Source organism: Alexandromys fortis, unplaced genomic scaffold, assembly GCF_014885135.2.
Source record: "Alexandromys fortis isolate MF-2015 unplaced genomic scaffold, M_Fortis_MF-2015_v1.1 scaffold_12, whole genome shotgun sequence".
Lineage (NCBI taxonomy): Eukaryota > Metazoa > Chordata > Mammalia > Rodentia > Cricetidae > Alexandromys > Alexandromys fortis.
In genome coordinates, this window is record NW_026067937.1 from 20,930,664 (window position 1) to 20,934,056 (window position 3,393).

At 39.9% G+C, this 3,393-nt stretch overlaps 1 protein-coding gene across 1 annotated transcript in view; it reads left to right on the forward strand.

Annotated features, from left to right (window-relative positions):
- Positions 1-2,238, forward strand: part of LOC126504547 (zinc finger protein 431-like) — a 150,428-nt gene extending 148,190 nt beyond the window's left edge. The window contains exon 5 of the transcript XR_007592639.1: positions 420-2,238. The gene's annotated coding sequence lies outside the window, so the exon portion shown is untranslated. The remainder of the gene's footprint in view (positions 1-419) is intronic.
- Positions 2,239-3,393: the final 1,155 nt, after the last annotated feature.

Sequence of the window (3,393 nt, forward strand, 5' to 3'; positions counted from 1 at the left end):
AATTTAAACTGGAACTGCAAAATATCCAGCTATAGATTATCTAAATTATCTAATTAATTTTCTACATTCTCAAGCTCTCCTTCTCACTTAAATAAATATTATACTCCCCCAGTTGCCCTGACCACATCCCCCAACATCTTTTTTTTTTTTTTTTTTTTTTTTTTTTGATTTTCGAGACAGGGTTTCTCCATAGCTTTTGGTTCCTGTCCAGGAACTAGCTCTTGTAGACCAGGCTGGCTTCGACCTCACAGATCCGCCTGTCTCTGCCTCCCGAGTGCTGGGATTAAAGGCATGCGCCACCACCGCCCAGCCAGAGATATATTTTAGACAGACAGGTTATCTTCACAAACTTCATAAATCTACAGAATATGGCATTTAAGTTGTTTTCATAACATAAGCTTTGTTCTTTTTTATAACAGTAAGATATATCTGCTCCTGGCCACACCAATCTACTTCAAAGAAGATAACGGACACTGAAGAAGCTCCACAAGGAGTTGACTTTTTTGTGACAAAAGTTAGCCACTGGGCAAGAAAGTGCTCTTGCCTCAACTGCTAGCAATATGCTGTCCAGATTGGAAAAGCAAGACACACAAAGAAAGGACTGCTGAACCTTTCCAAGACGAGGTAGGATAGCCCTTTAGAATATCCTACTCCACAGAAAAGTCTGTCACTTACACTAGTCAGGATAGGCTGAAGGTGGATGCCCCAATGTTGCAGAGGAACATTGATTTTTTTGGGGGGGGGGATTGCCTATCCAGGCAGCCAGCTGTTTCTGTCATTTCTCACATCTTTTGGATGTTGCTTCCTTGCACTTCCTGCTTGCTTGGGTATTAGTATCCCCTTCTCAGGTCTCTCAAGGAATTGAAGGCTTTATAGTTATAGTTTTCCTTGTTACCAGGGTCAGCGAAGAAATTCTCTAAAAGGTATAAAGTGTATAAGGTTGAGAGACATTAAAACATAGTCTTGGTAATGCAAGTTAGAAAAGAAAGTCAATTAGGTACAACCTTTTGGACTCATCAAGATAGGATAAATATAGAGTATTTTCTCTGAATTTGTCAGTTAATGGACTAGACATCATTAATGTATTTATTGCCTGTATATATTATATATAGTTATTGTACTTATTGTATATAGTTTTTCTTACATGATAACCCACTTTTATATTTTAGACCAAAAAAAAGGGAAATCTGATGATATTTCTTTGTACTCTAACAAATAAAGCTTGCGTGAAGGTCTGAAGTCGGAACTAGTCACTAGTTAACCATAGAGATCTGGAGGTCTGTACAGACAGACAGGAAGTGATATGGCTGGGCGAAGAGAATATAAGGTGGGAAGAGAGAGAACATCAGCCCTTATCAGCTGAAGAGTTGGCAAGATAAGAGTTGGTTGTGGCTTGCTTTTTTCTCTCTCGGATATTTCAGCAGTTGCTCCAATATATGAGTTCAGGCTTTTATTATTCGGACCAATTAGAACTCGTGCAACACTCAACTTGAAGGGTTCCCTTCCTTAGTTGGTTTTTTTTTGGGAATTTGAGGGATTTCATAAGAAGCCATCGCATTAGTGCAGTTCTTTAGCGGGGCACAGTATCTCCCCACAGTGATGGGGAAAGGGAGGGGAGAAAGACAGACACTTCCCGCATGCTTCTCACTCGGTTTCATGTTTCATGTAGTCAGCTCTCAGAGATGCTAGCTGAGAATGAAGCTGTTAGCACATGACAATTGGATACATCATATTCCAAATACAATATACATTCATAGTGTCTACACATAAAATAATACAAATGTGAACTATGGATATAATTTTCATCTGTCAGTTAAAATTAATTTAAAAACCAAACTAACATTCTTTCACAGAGTGTTCATGTGTGTTGGCTTGAAAGAAAGTGGCCCCCACAGGGAGTGGCGCCACTGTTAGGCGTTCATTTCACACGGGGATCCTACCCTCCTGTACCAGCTCTTTTCTACCTGTAGCAAATCCGTCTTTCCTTTCATTCAGTACCGGCAACTGGGTATGTAATGTGGGCATCAGAGAGCGAGAAGCAGCCCTCTCACCCAGCACACGTCAATTTTTCCTTTCTTCTTATTTTACTTAACTTCTGTTTAATATATGGCTGTGTGTATACATATGGCTTTTGATTTAACCCTCTATGTGTGAATATAATCTACCTTTAATTCTGTATATATGTATGTGTGTGTGTGTAACTTAAATTCAACTGTGAATATATATTCATATAATTACTGTGTTGAAATGTTTTAACTGGTTCTAATGAGCTCTGTTCATTGTATCTCCTTTGGGATTAAAAAAGAAACAAGTCTCAGATATTATAAATTGGTATGTACTTTTAAACAATTGTGATAAATATTTAAGGTTATAAAGATCTATTTCAGATTACAAGAGCTAACTTACCAAGACCTCTCAGCTTGGATCCAACTCTTCAGGAAGATAATATACTGTAGTCATAACTCAGATATACCCAATATACAGAAGTGTTCAAAAGCTCAGAAATCTGGAAAATATGGCATTTAAAATGCCTAATTATTTTTTTTTTTTAGAAAAAGGCTATTTGTAATAGTGAGATGGGTTAGCTCGTGGCACCACCCCCTTCCTCCAAATAAGACAGAAGGGAACAAAAGAACCTCCACCCAGAACTTGCTCCATAGGTGGCAGTGCTAGTCACTGAGTAAAAACTTCCCTTCACGTCAACCACTGGAAAGAACCTCTTCGGACAGAGGACACTGGGGGATCGACTGCCTCAGGTTGCCGAGGGCAAGGCAGGCTGGTCTTCCTACCAACTTCTAATCCATAGGATCGACTGAAGTCTGGCAGGTCTAGACCTCTTCCACTCAAAGACAAATGCTGCCCAGAAACCTCTGCCCTCAACAGGTAGAGGACCCTGGGTATTGGCTGTCTAGGTAGCCAATCAGGTAAGTCTCTGTCGTTTGTAAGCCTTAACGCAGGTAAATCTTCTTCTCAGGATCTCTGGAGCAGTTTGATGACTGGTGGGTGTGCCAGCTTAGAAGCAGGAACCAAGGCTCCAACTGCCTTGGCAGTTCTCTGGGGGAAGTTCAGGTAAACACACCCCACTCTCCTAGAGTCAGTACTAAGCCTGGACACAATTTACCTCATTACCAGACTCAGAACAGAGATAAACTCATGAAACAGATTTCTCCTGAGTGTTAAGGTGATGGTGTAATGATGGGGAAGGAACAGGTGCCTTAAGGGTCACTCAGGTAAAGATAAAAAACACAAGATGCGAGGATCCAAGAATGTTTTAGGGTCTAAAGGAGGTGTTTTATGGTGTGTAAATACGAGGTGTAAAGGACTAAAAAAAGCTTAAATTCTCATAGTTTTAGCATTAATTAATAAAATTCTGATAAGCTATTAATCTAGCTC